Source organism: Kogia breviceps, chromosome 3 (genome assembly GCF_026419965.1).
Source record: "Kogia breviceps isolate mKogBre1 chromosome 3, mKogBre1 haplotype 1, whole genome shotgun sequence".
NCBI lineage: Eukaryota > Metazoa > Chordata > Mammalia > Artiodactyla > Physeteridae > Kogia > Kogia breviceps.
In genome coordinates, this window is record NC_081312.1 from 41408943 (window position 1) to 41426901 (window position 17959).

Sequence of the window (17959 nt, forward strand, 5' to 3'; positions counted from 1 at the left end):
AGCAATTGCCTGATTCTGGTTAGCAAAGGTTCCTTTTTTTTTTTAAATCAAGCATATTGCTTTTATTGTTGGTTGATTTCATTCATTGAATCCACACGTTTATTTTCTGTTCCATTACATTAGATTTTTTTTTATGGCAAGGACACTTAACATATGATCTACCCTCTTAAATTTTCAAATGTACAATACAGTATTGTTAACTAGCAACACAATGGTGTACAGTAGATCTCTAGAACTTATTTATCTTGTATAACTAAAACTTGTTTAACAGCAACTCTCCATTTATTCCTCCCCCAAGTGCCTGGCACATCATTTTACTCCCTGTTTCTAGGACTTGGATGATTTTAGATACCTCATGTAAGTGGAATCATGCAGTATTTGTCCTTCTATGATTGTCTTATTTCATTTACCATGTCTTCAAGGCTCATCCATGTTGTCACATATGGCAGGATTTCTTTCCTTTTTAGGGCTTACTAATATACCATTTTATGTATATACTACATTTTCTTTATCCATTCATCAGCTGATGGACACTTGGTTTCCTTACACTTTTTGGCTATTATGAATAATGCTTCAGTAAACATGAAAGTGCAAATATGTTGAAAGATCCTGCTTTCAGTTCTTTTGTATAAATACCCAGAAGCAGAATTGCTGGATCACATGGCAGTTCTATTTTTAATTTTTTGAGGATTCCCCATACTGTTTTCAGAACTGTGCTACTTCTGTGCGATGTGCCATTTTGTATTCCCACCAACAGTGGGAAGCTTCCAATTTCTCCACATCCTCCCCAACACTTGTTATCTTTTGTTTTTTTTATAACAGCTATCCTAACAGGTGTGAGGTGATATTGAATCCACACATATTTACTGAGCACTTCTGCACTGTACCTCAACTATAGTTTTGTTGTACTTTCAGGAAACTTATTACGTTTTAATATACTTGTCAAATTTTACTAAATCTGGAAAGATATGAAACAACTTAATTCTCAGTTACTCTGGATAGAAATCATCTGTCATCACCAGAACACATATGTGTACTTTTTAGATAGCCAAGTACTAACTGTTGAGGGTACTAACAGGAATCTACAGATGCAAAGATAGGGCTTCCCTGGTGGTGCAGTGGTTGAGAGTCCGCCTGCCGATGAAGGGGACACGGGTTCGTGCCCCGGTCCGGGAAGATCCCACATGCCGCGGAGCGGCTAGGCCTGTGAGCCATGGCCAGTGAGCCTGCACGTTCGGAGCCTGTGCTCTGCAACGGGAGAGGCCACAACAGTAAGAGGCCCGTGTACCGCAAAACAAACAAAACAAATGCAAAGACAGTTACTCCTGTAATTATGAAAATACTCTATGGGATCTGAACCAAATGCTATGCCATGGATGAACAGCTAGATTCTTGAAGAGTCTTCTGAAAGACATTTGGTGCTTAAAGATGAAAAATACATTTCGTGTTTTAGTTTATCAATTATGTAGTAAGCACTCCTCCCTTACCAGTAAAAGGAAAATCTACCCAAGCGCCTAAAAAGAACAAGGACGTTAACATCTCTTTGGCTATACAAAATAGTAATTTTTCAAATTCCAGATTTTGAAGGGTCTTTCAATTTAAGAGTTTTCTGTAAATTCACAGGAATTGGTATGTAGGGAAAACTCTAACTGGATGGGAGGGGTGATTAGATAGCTCAAAGGATCTATTTATTGCAGATTATGTATTGGCAATGCTTCCCAGGTGGAATGATGGGTTGTTGGTTCTATAATTCACACTTCCCAAATGTACAACACTAGAACATGAACTGATAGCATTCCATTACTTACAGAAAACTAAGATGGTAGGAAATAGCCAAAGGTCACATCAGAGCATCATAAATGTGCAGCACTGCCAGTAATACTTCTGCTCCTATCCCAATCTACCCTTCCCACACCTCACACATCTTAGCCATTATAAATTCAAATGGATTAATAAGCTCTTCCTTCAAAATCAAGTATCAGGCAAATGAAGTCTACCACTCACATGAATTACCAGAAATAAATCAATATATTTTACAGAAAGTAAAATTGAGAACCAGTGATATTAAGTGACTGAACCAACACATAATGTCAGTTGGAGGAAGACAGAGTTTTTCAATCACACCAAGCTACTGACATATGAAAGGGAAGTTTCTTTTGTGAATTAAGAAACAGAAGGACAAATTTGGGAAAAGGCTTTTCAGAGGAAGGTGGGCCTAAGAGAAATCTACAAATGTCAAAATAGGAAGCTTTTGTTAGCTAAGCCAGCAGGACCATGGCAGGTAGGACTGCTTGATAAGACATAAACAAACACAAGGTGGGGAAAGTGTCTAAAAGAAAAGGTTCTCACCATGAAGAAAGTGAAAACAACTCACAGAATGGGAGAAAATTATTGCAAAAAATATATATTTTAAGGGATTTATATCTAGAATATAGAAAAATCTCTTACAACTTAATAATGAAAAAACAAATAATTTTAAAATGGGCAAAGGATCTGAATTTCTCCAAAGATAATATACCAATGGCCGGTATAAGCACACAAAATGATGCTCAACAACATTATACATTGGGGAAATGCAAACCAAAACGACAATGAGATATCATTTCAAATCCACTTGACTGGCCATCCGAAAGACGGACAATAACAAGTACTGCCGAGGTTATGGAGAAATCAGAACCCTCAAGGGATAATGTAAAATAGTGCAGCTGCTTTGGAAACAGTCTGGCAGTTCCTCAAAAGGCTAAACATAGAGTTACCATATGACCTAACAATTTCATTCCTAGGTATTTACCCAAGAGAAATGAAAACGTAAGTCTACACAAAAATTTGTACATGAACATTCATAGCAGAAATATTATTAAAAGCCAAAAATGGAAACAATATAAACGGCCATCAACAGATGAAATAAAATGTAATATATCCATACAATGGAATCGTAATAGACTATAAATGACAATGAAGTACTGATGCATGCCACAACATGAATGAACCCTGAAAACAGAATGCTAAGTGGAAAAAGCCAATCACAAAAGGCCACATATTGTATAATTCCATTTATATGAAATGACCAGGACCAGCAAATCTATAAAGACAGAAAACAGATTAGGGTATGCCTGGGCTGGTGGATATAGTGAGAACTGGGGGCAGGGAGAGTGACTGCTAAAGGGTACAGTGCTTCTTTTGGGAGTGATGAAAATGTTTTAACATTGAATTGTATGGAATGTGAATTTTTATCTCAATAAAGTTCTTACATAAGAAAAAGAAACAGAAAAGATCCCCAACGTGGTATTTTCTGCGGCAGTTAATAACTAGCAGGCATCTCTTTAAGTAGGAAATTGTAAAGTAATGGTCAGGTGCCGAAACAGTTAAATTACTAAAATGGCAACATCTGAACTGGCTTTGGATGCTATGATAACGGTTTGGAAATTTGGCATAGGTGGTTGTAGACACCCAATAATATAAAGGATGGTCTTTGCCCTAAATGCAGAAATGAGCTAACAAAGGAAAAATCCACCTAATATTATACAGCCGAATAAGAGAGAAAATCAATTCTTATTGATTGAGGCCTGATAAGTGACTTCTGATGGAGTAGACTTCATTGAAGTAAATGTTGGTCCTTGACAAACAGCGGGCTGTGGAGAGAGGATGCAGATCAATGGGGAAAGAGTTGCTCCTGTTCAGGGGTCCATGATTTGACCACTATGGGGCAAAAGGAGAGATAAAGAGAGAATGAACACAGTAGCAAGGGGCATAGTGTGTAAACTTTATTGGGATAACAAAGCCATCCCTAAACTAAGACTGAAAGGACCAATTTCCATTTCGCAAGTGTCTCTTAGAAATAAAATGCTAAATCTCAACGAGCTAACGCTGCCTTACGAAAGAAAATTAAAATCACACCAGATTGATGCCTCTAGCGACTGAGTTCATCTCACGTCTTAAAAAGTGCAATAATCACTCTGCACAGGCTTGGAAATTAAGGCTACCAAGAAGTTCCCAGGTGGGTGTCGGGGATCTAACGTACCTCGAGTCACCTGAAGGAAGAGGGGATGCGAAGGCATCCCGGGGACTACGTTTTTGCAGGTAAACCCGTATAGGGCCCTCCCGCCGGGAGGCTGCCTGCGGCCCGAACGCGGAGGCAGAAGAGATGTGGCGGCCGGGGCAACCAGCTTACCGCGGTGGCGTCTCGACCCGCTCCCCGTTTCCATGGCTAACGTCAACTCCAGCGGGCGCCACCCTGCGCGGAACGGAGCTCGCGTGCTCTGGGGAGGGCCGGGCGCTCGGCTCGCCCCGCCCCTCAGCCTGAGGTCGCGTCTGGGCGTCCAGCCTCCGGCCCGCCATGCGCGGCCGAGCGCAGGGAGAGGCGCGCTTCGTTCGCTCCCAAGCCCGGGCCAACGCTCGCCTGGCCGAAAACCTTGGGAGTCGCTTGGGTTCCGGCCGCGCCTTAGGCCCAGACGCGGCGGCAGTGTTCGCAGCGTCAGCCCTGAACTTTCACCCGCGTCGCGCCCTTACGCAAGAGCGTCGTTGCCCTGGTGACGTGACGTTCTTCTGGGATAGTGCTCTCTGGTGCATAGAAGAGCGGCCGCCATTTTTAGAGAGTGAGGTGCCCAGTGATCTGACTGACGAGTTCGGGGCGTAGGGCGACTCCAACCGCTCAGGGTCCTGCGATTTACATTAACCACAGACGCACTTTGGCCGTCACCGCCCAACACACCGACGGTAATAAATGCTTTTAAGTGATACTTCATACATAGACGTGTTCGCTGTCGCCCCTTTATTGCATTTTTCCCCCCATGATTGGATTTGTGACTGTATTTTAAACACTAGAAACCAAAATACCCATAAGTGAAACATGCCACTAAAGTATCTGTTTATTAATAAAATAAGGCAGAGTTACCGTGTTCCATCAAAAACAAAACAAAACAAAAAAACTGGCAGACTATTATTAGTGGTATTAATTTCAGGGCCGGGAATCTTTACAGGGTGCTCGTGAAGTCCCCAGTTTTGCTAGTTTAAAAATTAAACACATGCCCATCACCCACTGTTTCCATTTTCCACCGAGTTTCATTGCTTCCCCAAGTTCCGGACACCTTCCAAGTTGCCAGTTGGGAGCCCAGGAGGCGACCCCTTAGATCTTTAAATTGGTCTCTAACGATTCAGAGGTGCGTGTACCGGAACATTGAAGCCAATTTGTCGGTATCAAGGTACCCGAGTTTTCCCACGTAATTGATAACCTAGCAATTCTGCATACATGAGACTTCTGATTGGCTTGAGGACTGTCTTTAGATAAGGATCTCCTTATCTGAAAACTATGAATGCGCCCTTTTTTGTTTCTTTTCTGGCTTTACTGAAAATGACGGCTTAGTTCTTAAGCACTTAGGTTTTCAGGCCATAATGGGGAAAACCTTTTGGTATTAATTAAAAGAAAGCCAAGGCTTATAAAAAAAGAAGATATAAATCTATCCAGAGGAAAAATGTAGTTTGTTGAAAGCATATGGAAGAAAACTGTGGGCGCCATCCATGACAATGAGGTACATATATACTTGCTCTCGAGGATACAATTTGCAGATAGGACTTTTCCTAGGGAGGTTCTGGGGTTTTTAGTGGGGAGGCTACAGGGGTTGCTGCGTTGTATAGTTATGGAGTTTGGTTAGTGGTTATTACGGGCTGGTTGGTGTGGTTGTTGTTATGGAGATTACTCGGGGTAATTAAGTAGGAATATGGAAAGAGTAATAGTGGCAAGGAAGGATAAGAAGTATGTTTTGATAAGGCCCTGTTGGTTTGAAGTTAGTGTGGAGGCTTTTAGTTGGATAAGGGCTGTGGTTTTAGGTAGGATTGTTTCTAGTCAAGTCATATCTAGTGAAGAAGTTGCTAGTTTTTGGGCTATTGTTAGGTTTAGGGTGGGGAGCAGGCGATGCAGGGTTGTGGGAAAGTATCCTAGTAGAGTGGAGAATTTGGTGTAGTTTGAGGGGTGGGTGTGTTTTAAGTTTTGCATGTCGGGGTTGATTTCGAGTGCGATAATAAAGCCTAGGATTGTTACTGCAAGAGCGGTTAGTTTTAGGTGTAGGGGCATGGTTGTTAAGGGAGTGGTTATAGGGGGGATACTGTTGGATAGAATGAAACCGGTGAAAAGGCTTCCAAGTAATAAGCGTTTGATAGGGTTGATTAATAGGGGGTTGTTTTCATTGATGTAACGTGAGGGGGGAAGCGGGGTTGTCCTAGTAGTGCGAAGGAGATGATGCGGGTGCTGTAGACGGCTGTGAGGGAGGTGGCAATTAGTGTTAGTAGTAGGGCTCAGGCGTTGGTATAAGAGGAAGTGGCGGCTTCGATGATGGGGTCTTTGGAGTAGAATCCGGTGAGAAATGGTGTTCCTGTTAGTGCGAGACAGCCAATAATGAAAGCAGTTGTGGTGAAGGGGAGGGCTTTGAATAGTCCTCCTATCTTTCGGATGTCTTGTTCGTTATTTAGGTTGTGGATGATGGAGCCGGAACATAGGAATAACATGGCCTTGAAAAAAGCATGCGTGCAAATGTGCAGGAATGCTAGATAGGGTTGATTAAGGCCAATTGTTATTATTATTAAGCCGAGCTGGCTAGAGGTGGAGAAGGCAATAATTTTTTTGATGTCGTTTTGGGTAAGGGCACATATGGCTGTAAATAAGGTGGTGAGAGGGCTAATGTTTGGGTGGGTTTGTTGTTTTCTATTAGGGGGTAGAAGCGGACAAGTAGGAAAACACCTGCTACGACTATTGTGCTTGAGTGGAGTAGGGCTGAGACTGGAGTGGGGCCTTCTGTTGCTGAGGGAAGTCAGGGGTGGAGTCCGAAATGAGCTGATTTTCCAGCTGCGGCCAGTACTAGTCCTATAAGGGGGAAGTTTGGGGTGTTTTGGTTGAGTGCGAAGATTTGTTGTAAGTCTCATGTGTTTATGTTGGAAAGGAATCATGCTATTGATGCGAGAAATCCAATGTCTCCGATGCGGTTGTATAGAATTGCTTGGAGGGCGGCTGTGTTTGCATCTGTTCGCCCAAACCACCATCCAATGAGCAGAAAGGATATGATCCCCACTCCTTCTCATCCGATGAAGAGTTGGAAGAGATTGTTGGCTGTGACAAGGATTAGTATGGTGATGAGGAAAAGAAGTAGGTATTTGAAGAATTGGTTGATGTTGGGGTCGGAGTGCATGTACCATATTGAGAATTCTATGATGGATCAAGTGATGAATAGTGCTACAGGCATGAACATGAGTGAGAAGTAGTCTATTTTAAAGCTGAGTGTTAGTTTGAAGGTTTGGATGGTAACTCAGTGTCAGTTTGAGATAAGTGCTTCTTGATTAGTGTGGAGGTATATTGTTATTGGGATTAGACTGATGGTGAAGGCGCAGAGGACGATATTTTTTACAAAAAGTTGGTATTTGTTATTTTTGTAGAAATCTGTGCTGGACATTATGATGGGAGCGGTTAGGATTAGTAGTGTGAGCAGGGCAAAGGAGGTGAACAGGTTTATTATTTTTATTTGAAGTTGCACCAATTTTTTGGCTCCTAAGGCCAATGGATAACTACTATCCTTTAAAAGTTTGAAAAAGCCATGCTATTAGGCATGGGGGCATGAGTTAGCAGCTCTTGCGGCACTTTCTCGGTAAGTAAGAAGTTTTCATCTTCTGTCGCTGGCTCCACAAGCTAGTGTTTTTTTTAAACTATGCTTACAATAGAGAGGGCCTAGAATGATTTTAGGGTTAAGTGACAGGAGTAGGAGGGGGATGATGTGTAGGGCTATTAAGGCGTGCTCTCGTGTGAAGGATGGGGTGAGGTTATTGATGTGGTGGGTGTGTTTGCCGCATTGTGTGGTAATTAGTATGTATAGAGAGTATAGGGCGGTGATTAGGATGTTCGTTCCCCTTAGGATGATGGTGAGGTTTGATCATGAGAATGTTGATATAACTACGAATAGTTCTCCAATCAAGTTGATGGTGGGGGGTAGGGCGAGGTTTGTTAGACTTGCTAGCAGCCATCAAGTTGCTATCAGTGGGAGAAAGATTTGTAGACCTCGGGCCAGGATTATAGTTCGGCTGTGGATCCGCTCGTAGTTTGAGTTTGCTAGACAGAATAGTATAGAGGAGGTGAGGCCATGGGCGATTATTAAGGCAGTGGCCCCTATGTAGCTTCAGGGGGTTTGGATGAGGATGGCTGTGATGACGAGTGCTATGTGGCTAACTGAGGAGTATGCGTTGAGTGATTTTAGGTCTGTTTGGCGTAAGCAGATTGAGCTAGTTATAATTATTCCTCACAGGGAGAGTATTAGGAAAGGGTAGGCTATGTGTTCTGTCAATGGGTTGAGCAGGAGTGTGATTCGTAGCATACCGTAGCCGCCGAGTTTTAGTAGTACGGCTGCAAGGACTATGGAGCCTGCGATGGGGGCTTCTACATGTGCTTTGGGCAGTCAAAGATGTAGTCTGTAAAGGGGTATTTTTACTATGAAGGCTATCATGCAGGCTAATCATTTGAGGGTATTGGATCAGGAGGCGGATAGGGGTTCGGCTCAGTACTGTAGTAGGAGGAAGTTTAGAGTTCCTGTTGTGTTTTGTAAGTATGTCAGTGCCACTAGTAGTGGGAGGGATCCTACTAGTGTGTAGAATAGGAAGTAGAGCCCTGCATTGAGTCGTTCTGTTTGATTACCTCAGCGGGTGATAATGATGAGGGTTGGGACCAGTGTGGTTTCAAATATGATGTAGAACAGGATTAGTTCCGTAGCGGTGAATGTCATGATGAGGGATGTTTGCAGTATAATTAATATTGTAATGTAGAGTTTTTTCCGGATGGGTGGTTCTTTAAGGAGATGTGATTGGCTTGCTATTAGTATCAATGGAAAGAGTCATATTGTTAGTATTAGAAGTGGCATGGAAAGGGAGTCGGAGAAGAATGTTAGGGAGTAGTTAAGGCTATTGTCGTTGAATTGGTTGAGGAGGAGTAGACTTGTAAGGCTAATCATTAAGCCGTGGGCTGTGGAGTTGATTCAGATTAGGTTGTTTTTTGATAGTCAGGTTAGGGGTACTAGTATGATAGTGGGAACAATGAACTTTAGCATCGGAGGAGGTTGAGGTTTTGTACGTAATCGGTGCCGTATGTGCTGGAGATTATAACTAGTAGGGCCAGTCCGATGGCTGCTTCGCAGGCTGCGAATACCAGGAGAATGATTGGGACTATGCTGGCTAGGATAAAATGTGAGTCTAGAGCGATGAGGGCCGTCAAGATGAATAGTGATAGCATTATGCCCTCTAAGCAGAGTAGTGCGGATATTAGATGGGACCGGTATATTAGCAGGCCCACAAGGGATATGGTGAAGACTATTATGACGTTGATGTGGATTAGGGGCACTTGGTATTTGTGAGTTTGATCACAGTCTAGTGAGTCGAAATCACTTGTTTGGTTTTAAACTAAGTACCATATTCAGCTCACTCTAAGCCCCCTTGGGCTCATTCTTAGGCCAGGCTAGCTGCTAGTAAGGAGATTAAGAGCAGGGCTGTGGTAAGTATTGTTTTTAGGTTGTTTGTTTGGACTGCTCAGGGGAGGGGAAGTAAGAGGGCAATTTCTAGGTCGAAGAGAAGGAAGGTAATAGCCACTAGGAAGAATTTTATGGAGAAGGGTAGACGGGCCGACCCTAAGGGGTCGAAGCTGCTTTCATAGGGGCTTGTTTTTTCTGCGTACGTGTTTAGTTGAGGGAGTCAGAAGGCGATGAGTACTAGTAGAAGAGCTAGTGTTGTGTTTGTTAGTAATGTCAGGAAGAGGTTTATTGTCCTTTTTCGGAGTTCACCGAAGCTAACTGATTGGAAGTCAGTTGTACTAGTTAATACCAAAAGGACTATGAGCCTCATCAATAGATTGATACGTAGAGGAATAGTCATACGACATCCACAAAGTGTCAATATCAGGCTGCTGCTTCGAAGCCGAAGTGGTGGTTTGATGTGAAGTGGAATTTTATTTGGCGTAGGAAGCAGACGATAAGGAAGGTAGATCCAATGATGACGTGCAGTCCGTGGAAACCTGTGGCTACGAAGAAGGTAGACCCGTAGATTCCGTCCGAGATTGTAAAAGGGGCTTCGTAGTATTCTGATGCCTGTAGTAAGGTAAAGTAAAGGCCGAGTATGATTGTGATAAGGAGGGCTTGAAGTATGTGTTTGCGGTCTCCTTGCATAAGGCTGTGGTGGGCTCAGGTAATGGATACGCCAGAGGCTAGTAGTACGGAGGTGTTGAGAAGTGGGACTTCAAAGGGGTTTAGTGGGTGAATGCCTGTTGGTGGCCAACACCCCCCTAGCTCAGGGGTGGGTGCGAGGCTTGAGTGGTAAAAGGCCCAGAAAAAGCCCGTGAAAAATAGGACTTCTGATAGAATAAACAAAATTATTCCGTATCGAAGTCCTTTTTGAACGGTTGGTGTATGGTGGCCTTGGAAGGTACTTTCTCGGATGATATCTCGTCATCACTGGTATATTGTTAGAGCATTCGTCAAGAAGCTCAGGGTCAACAGGATAGTCGAGTTAAAGTGAAATCATATGATTAGGCCTGATGTTATGAGAAGTGCGGAGAGAGCTCCTGTGAGGGGTCAAGGGCTTGGGTTTACTATGTGGTATGAGTGGGTCTGGTGGGTCATTATGTGTTGTCGTGTAGATATAGGCTCACTAAGAGGGTGAATACATAGGCCTGAATTAGGGCGACAGCAAACTCGAGAATAGTTAGGAGGGTGAGAATAACGAATGTGATAAGAGCCATAAGTAGGCTCGTGTTTATTAGTGCAAGGGTTGCCATGCTGATCAGGTGTATTAGTAAGTGGCCTGCTGTAATATTAGCAGTTAGTCGTACGGCCAGGGCTACCGGTTGAATGAGTAGGCTGATGGTTTCGATAATTACTAACATGGGGATGAGAAAAGTGGGTGTGCCTTGTGGCAGGAAATGGGCTAAGTATGCTTTTGTCTTGTTGCGAAAGCCTATGATGACAGTGCCGGCTCATAGAGGGATAGCTATTCCCATGTTTATTGAGAGTTGTGTAGTGGGTGTAAATGAGTGACGTAATATCCCAAGGAGGTTAGTGGAGGCAATAAATAGGATAAGTGAGATGATCATCAAAGATCATGTCTGTCCTTTGGAGTTGTGTGTACTTATTAGTTGCTTTGATGTAAGCTTGGTTAGTCACTATTGAATAGAGACTACCCGGTTATTAATTAGTCGGGTTGGTGTTGGGAATAGAATAATGGGGAATATAATGATTAGGGTGATGATGGGAATTCCCAGTACTACCGGGACTGTGAAAGAAGCAAATAGATTTTGGTTCATGTGGTGTTTCAAGGGGTCTCTTGTTCTTGTGTTTTAGTGGGTGTTAGTTTTGGGTTGGGGGAGTAAAGATGATTTGAGATTTTCAGTTGGAGTAGGGTAAAGAGAGTTATGTATATTGATAAGATAGTAAGAGATCATGTTGATGTGTCTAGTTGTGGCATATCATTAAGGGGAGCTTTGGCTCTCAATCTTTAACTTAAAAAGGTTAACGCTAGATTAGCTTCTTAATGAGATTATAGCACGGAGATAGATCATTTTTCAAAGCTTTTCAGGGGCACTAGCTCGAGGATGATCGGCATAAAGCTGTGGTTTGAGCCACAGATTTCTGAGCATTGTCCATAAAATAAGCCTGGTCGTGATGATATTAGGGTTGTTTGGTTTAGGCGTCCAGGGATTGCGTCCATCTTCAGGCCTAGGGAGGGCACGGCCCATGAGTGTAATACGTCTTCGGAGGAGACTAATACACGAATTGTCATTTCTATGGGTAAGACTATTCGATTGTCTACTTCTAGTAGTCGTAGTTCCCCTGGTTTTAGATCTGATGTTGGGATCATATAGGAGTCGAAGTTTAAGTCTTCATAGTCTGTGTATTCGTAACTTCAATATCATTGGTGGCCTATTGTCTTTACGGTAAGGGAGGGGCTGTTGATTTCGTCTATTATGTAAAGGATTCGTAGGGAAGGTAGAGCAATTATAATCAAAATGATGGCGGGGAGGATGGTTCAAATGGTTTCTACCTCTTGGGCGTCTATTGTACTAGTGTGACTAAGTTTGGTTGTGAGTATTAAGGTAATGATGTAGAGAACTAGAGAGCTGATTAGAAAGACAATTATTAGTGTGTGATCATGGAAGTGCAGGAGTTCTTCTATGATACGTGATGTTGCATCTTGGAAGCCTAATTGGAGGGGGTATGCCATGGAGATATACAGGGTTTTCACTTGTAATTTAACTTTGACAAAGTTATGTAAGATTTTACTAATACCTCGTTTATAAAGAAAGTCATAGTGGTTATGGTGTTGGCTTGAAACCAGCCAGAGGAGGTTCGATTCCTTCCTTTCTTGATCATTTTGGGTTGATATATGTTGATTCTTCAAATGTATGGTATGGTGGAGGGCATCCGTTTAATCACTCAAGATTAAAGGTGAGTGAGATCTACTGTAGATACTTCTCGCTTGGATGCGAATGCTTCTCAGATGATGAAGACCATTAGTATAACCGCAGTTAGTGAAATAAATGAGCCCATTGATGAGATAGTATTTCATGTTGTGTAGGCATCTGGGTAGTCGGAGTATCGCCGGGGCATGCCGGATAGGCCTAGGAAATGCTGTGGAAAGAATGTTAAGTTTACGCCTACAAATATGATGAGGAAGTGGATTTTTGCTCATGTTGAGTTAAGTGTATATCCTGAGAATAGTGGGAATCAGTGGACGAATCCTCCTATGATAGCAAAGACAGCTCCTATCGAAAGTACGTAGTGAAAATGGGCTACTACATAGTATGTGTCATGGAGGACAATGTCTAGGGCTGAGTTGGCTAGGACAATACCAGTTAAGCCACCTACCATGAATAAAAAAATGAAGCACACTTCCTCTTCACACCAAACTAGGTGGTCCATCCCTAATGTTTTCCAGTCTTTTGGGGAACCTCAGCCATCATGGGTCACGGTACCACATTAAGCATCTTCGAAGCATCAGCTACCGATAGGAAGTCAGTATAGAGTGGTTAAGAGTAGAAGCTCTGGGGTCTGGAAGCCTGAGTTAGAAGTACTGGGGCCTGGGCAGGCCACCCCAAAATATTCCTTAGTGGCATATTGATTATTTTGAATTAAAGTTACTTAAGGAATGGCGGATGCAAGAGGGTACTTTGAACATCCTCTCAGTCTCCCTGAAAGCAGGGAGCTCCCATGTGAAAGTTACTCTCCCTGTACCCTCCCTGTATTCAACATTTTAAAAAAAGTTGAAATCACAAGATTGGATGAGAATGCCAAGATTTGGATATTAGTGGCTGCAAAGAAAAGCATCAGGAGAGAAGACGAAAGGGACTATAAAATGATTGATTTCTTACATGGCTTGTTGAAATTCATCTCATTGCTTTTATGTCACAGATCGTGATATGCATGTAAATGTATACAAAGGCCAAGTGAATGGACATGTGATGGGTAGAAATTTTAGTATGTTTCAGCATATTCACAGGCACGTGAGTTGGGTGACATTGGGTTATGAGGATATTAAAGACAGGGAGTGACCACTTGTTAATTGTAAAGTTTCATACTGAAACTTCCTTTATTATAGAAAATATCTCATACAACACATTCATAAGTAGAACAAATAATGTATAATGTAATCATAGCTTTGCCATTAATTGGTTTTAAGCTTTGTTATAAAAGACAATATATTTTAAATTACAGTTCTGAAAATCTTACAGTAATTCCTGTAGAGTGAAAGGATAGAGTTTCTCAGGTTTTGATTTTGATGAAGAATTTTGAATTTTGTGTAGCTTTTAAATTTAATTATTTCACATCAGTAACTTCATAGATTAGATTTTTAATTCTAGAGGTGTTTCAATTAATATTATTTTCGAAAGTTCTCACCACTGGAACTTACTTTACATAGTCATTTAAAAAGGGAACAGAGGGCTTCCCTGGTGGCACAGTGGTTGAGAGTCCTCTTGCCGATGCAGGGGACACGGGTTCGTGCCCTGGTCCTGGAAGATCCCACATGCCGCGGAGCGGCTAGGCCCGTGAGCCATGCTCGCTGAGCCTGTGCGTCTGGAGCCTGTGCTCCGCAATGGGAGAGGCCGGAACAGTGAGAGCCCCGCGTAAAGCGAAAGAAAAGGGAGCACAGAATTATTAGTAGCCTGGAAATCACTAAATTGCAGTTTTTAAAAGGCTAAAGTTTCATTTTTTAAAGTTTTGTTACATTTTGTAAAAGTTTGTGAATATAACTTCACTGAAAGATCAAATTTTAAGTGTAACTATACAATTTCACTCTTTACAAAAGTTAAGTTACATGCAGATCTGAATTAATAACAATGATTCCGCTTTATTTTGGCATATATAAATAAGAGTTGACTCTGCAGATTTCATAGTCTTTATCCCCAGTGTCCTGTATTAAGTTTGGAACATCAATTAACCTCTTCTGTTGACAGCGTTACCAAGAAAAAGATGTCTTATTATTAGTAACATTAATTTCTAAAGCTAGAACTGAAGTTAGTAACCTCAAATAGGTGTCCTTTTCCTGGCATTTGCCTGCCAACTTCTTTGTTTATAAGTGTACCAATTGTTTAGAATTGTGTGAACATTATTTTCACTTTCCTATAGAATGAATATATAAGGAAATGCAGTAAACAGTTTGCCTGTTAAAATTTCTGTTTGAAGTTGTAATTAAATAAGAATGTGGCAGTGGGGGAGTGTTAGGTGTAATTTGCCTAAAGGTAGAAGAAAGCTTATATACCCTCTCATAATGTCTCCAGACTCATGATACTATTGCTGTTGAATGGAAAAGTCCACACTGGTTAGAATTACTTCCTAGAGCTTGCATTGTGATGCCCTCTTCAGGTTCATATATTTAAAAACATGAAAATTGGAGGTTATTCACAGATAAATAATTTAGGGATATGAAACCACATTTGGCAAATAAAATTATACGAAAAAAATAAATAACAGCAATATCAACGATAACCAGCTTTGGTGGGATGGCAGTTTAGAGGTACGTTTTGAAACTTATCTTGGCTCTATCTAGCAAAATTTTAAATGCAATTCTCTTTGACAGAGAAATTTTATCTGTAGAAACATACCTTACAGATATCTTCCTTTACAGATATCTCACCTAAGGAGGTAGCAATATTTGTACAAAGATGTACTTAAAACATTTGCAATAGCAAAATGCAAAACATTCTTAAATAGGGAACAGTTTTAAATAAATTAATTTAAAAAGGATGTACACCTACATGTACTGCTATGCAAGCATGTCCAACTTATATTAAGTATGAAATTTTTAAATTACACTACAGTTTGTATAGTATGATCTTATGTAAAAACTAGATGTATGCATGAGCATGGTTTGTATAAACTTACCTTTAATGGACACATAGGAAACTATGATAGAATTCAACCTCTGAAGAGGTTAACTGGGGTTTTATAGGAAGGGGACTTTTACTTTTTACCTTTACTCTTATGCTGGTAATATATTTGTAGCAATCAATATGTATTGCTTTTATAATCTTTAAGTCGTAAAATAGCCAACAAACAAAAATAAATTGAAAATCGAAAATACCCCGCTTACCCTTCCCCAAACTCCACCAAGCTGCTGTATAACCAGAAAACTGGCACAGTGGATTTTTGTTTTTATAATAATACTTTTAATCCAGAAAATAATTTGAAAAATATAGTTGCTAGTTTCTATGAATGAATGATTACAGTGTTGATGCTTTCATGGGGAGAAAAATGCTATTTTTTAGTTTTATATTACAGTTAAAAGTTACAATAAGTCATTTGGTATACTGGTAAATTTTGAGCTCTGATCATCAGAGACTGCTTAAAATCTTGACCACTTCAGAGTTACATTGATAGGAATCCTTAAAGTTAGTTCATTTTATGCTAAATGAGAATATTTACTGAATTTATGTATACATTCTCAAAATTATTAGGGTTTCTTTCTAATGTTGGGTAGAAAATCCTAATTTTAGTATATATGTAAAATATACATAGATTAGTGTATTCATACAAATATATACGTAAAATATACATATCAAAAGTATCTGTTATATATAACATGTAAAATAAAATACATGGTAATCCTGTTTTATTGAACCAGCAATGACTAGATATTAATGGAAAAAATTTTCATATGTGGTTTGTCTTTAGCAATATAATTTTAAAGCACAACAATTTTTAATAAAATTTATGCCAGTAATTTAAAAAAAAATTGACAGCGGTGCTTTTTAGGCTCTTGGTTTAAATAAAAACCAGTGTATAGAAATGAATATCGGAACAATCATTAGTCCTACTGCATTAAAAAAATTCTGTCTGTAAATTTCAAGCCAATAACAGATTCATGTTTTTACATAGAAATTTTCCTCCTAAAAGACTTTGTAATTAGTGGAAAATGTATATACCAGTAAAGAGCAGCGTGCAAGAAAGAGATACATTTACTTGTAGAAATAACCATATGTTAAGAAATAATGAATCATTTTTGTTTGTGGTTTTTATATAAAACTTGTCTGTGGATTCTTTTTTCCCTTATACCTTTTTCTCCTGGCAACAATAATGAATAAAATTTTAGAGACAAGCTTTATTTTAAGGGCATAAGAGCATATATGCCCTTCCTAACACATGTAATACCAAACAAATACTCATACTCTCTACTGAAAAAATCAAATGAAACTCCCCCCCCCACCCCCGCAAAATGGCCCAGTTAGAGTAGAGTCGTACACTCTGAATTCTACAATCCAGTATCCCTGGGCAACTTGTTCCTGTATCATTGATATGCCCAAATGTACACTGGGCTAGAACATTGAGCCATGAAAACCTAAAACTTACATTTACTCTATAAAAAGATTTCCTTTGTTCATCTATGTCTCTTTTCTCCACTATACATTTTCTTTAAAATTATAATACATCATAAAAATACGAACTTGAATACGATGTAGATTCTTCCAGAAATAAAATTTATTCCTTTTTCTCCTGATTCTCCTGATGTACACAGTGAATAATAGTGTTTGCCTTACTAGACAATGAACAGTCTTTAAGAACAATGAGGAGGGCGCTGAGCTGTTTTTCCCCTCCTTTCGATTATAACCCCAACATCCCATCCATTACTGCCTCCTCCCAAAGAGAATGACTCCTCCTATTCAGAAATAAAAGCAGCTCTACCTGACAACGTTCTGAAATATTTTGCCCTCTTTTCTTTTCATAACCTCCATTTACTACACCGGTATTTTCCTCTTTCCTTATCAAAGCATGAACTCAGTAACTGCTTTCTTCTTCCATGTTGGATAAATGGATGTGGGAACTTTATTCCAGATTAAAATAGTGGAAAATTAAGAAAACAGTGCTCTTACTGTGAAGTGCAAGGCCAATGATTTTCATAGAACTATAGAAAGCATATTTAATCAGAATTAATGAGATCTGAATTATAATTCACTCTCTGCAAGAAACTCAATAATTTGACATTGAACAAGTCAAACTCTCTGGACTTCACTTTCCTCCTTTTAAGAGATTGGACTACATCTCATAAATTTCCATTTAATTCTGTATTTCTGCTATTGTATTATTTTTGTGTTAAACATCTCATGGTATGGGTGGAAATAAAGACAGTCTATAACATTTTTGTGTGTGCAAATTTTTTAAGGTGTATGAGTTTTCTAAATAACAATCCTTTAACAAAAGATTGAGCTTTATTTATTGTCAGGCAGACCTAAACAAACATGATTATCATTGGAATGCTAAACTTTGCTAACTTCAGTATTGACCACTTTTTCCTGGGACAGTGATTTCTGTCAATGTTAAATCGGGTAATGTGTCACCTTAATCAGAATTCATTTAGTGCCAACAGTTTACTTTCTGAGGAATCTCTGTTTAAGATCAATTAAATAAAAATGTCAAAGCCAGTGTTGTTAAGATTTTTGCCACATAATAGTCAA

The 17959-nt window shown here is 40.2% G+C and overlaps 1 protein-coding gene across 12 annotated transcripts in view; it reads right to left on the reverse strand.

Moving 5' to 3' along the window:
• Positions 1-4496, reverse strand: part of PCNX4 (pecanex 4) — a 59309-nt gene extending 54813 nt beyond the window's left edge. For 5 of the 12 annotated variants that reach the window (XR_010839537.1, XM_067028394.1, XM_067028396.1 and 2 more), the window contains exon 1: positions 4172-4496. The gene's annotated coding sequence lies outside the window, so the exon portion shown is untranslated. Of the gene's footprint in view, positions 1-352; positions 379-410; positions 623-1076; positions 1249-3514; positions 3700-4021 lie in introns of those variants that run through there. The other 7 variants (XM_067028388.1, XM_067028391.1, XM_067028390.1 and 4 more) reach the window with 7 other exon arrangements.
• Positions 4497-17959: the final 13463 nt, after the last annotated feature.